Below are 483 nucleotides of genomic sequence, written 5' to 3' on the forward strand. Positions count from 1 at the left end.
GCTACCGCCGCGCCGCCACCATCATCTGCTGCCGCCGCTGCCCAGGACGAGCCGCCGCCGCTCCGCCGCCGCCGCGCGACCCGGGCAACTTCTCGGGGGCACAAAAACACACCTACATAAGCAGCAGACCGGGCTTTTTTCCTTTCCGAAGGCAAAGTTACTTCTGTGCGTCACCAGCACCACCTGCCAAAGACTCCCCGCTGCGTCTCCCGGGTTGCACCTTCTTGGTTTCCTGCACAAAGCTTCCTGGGCGCTCTTCTTTTTAACATATCTACCCTCGGGGCTAGAGCTGGAAGAGAAGAAAACACAAAACCCGTGCTCTTGAACCGCAGAGCGCACCGTGTGTTTAAAATGCAAAGGGACTGCCTGGATAGGGGAGCTCTCCTTGGATGGGGGAGCTCTCGTTCGATGAGGGGAGCCCTCCTTGGATGGGGGAAGCTCTGCTTGGATGGGGGGAGCTGGGCTTGGATGGGTGCTGTGGCC

Source organism: Corvus brachyrhynchos, unplaced genomic scaffold (assembly GCF_000691975.1).
Source record: "Corvus brachyrhynchos isolate BGI_N302 unplaced genomic scaffold, ASM69197v1 scaffold69, whole genome shotgun sequence".
NCBI classification, from domain to species: domain Eukaryota; kingdom Metazoa; phylum Chordata; class Aves; order Passeriformes; family Corvidae; genus Corvus; species Corvus brachyrhynchos.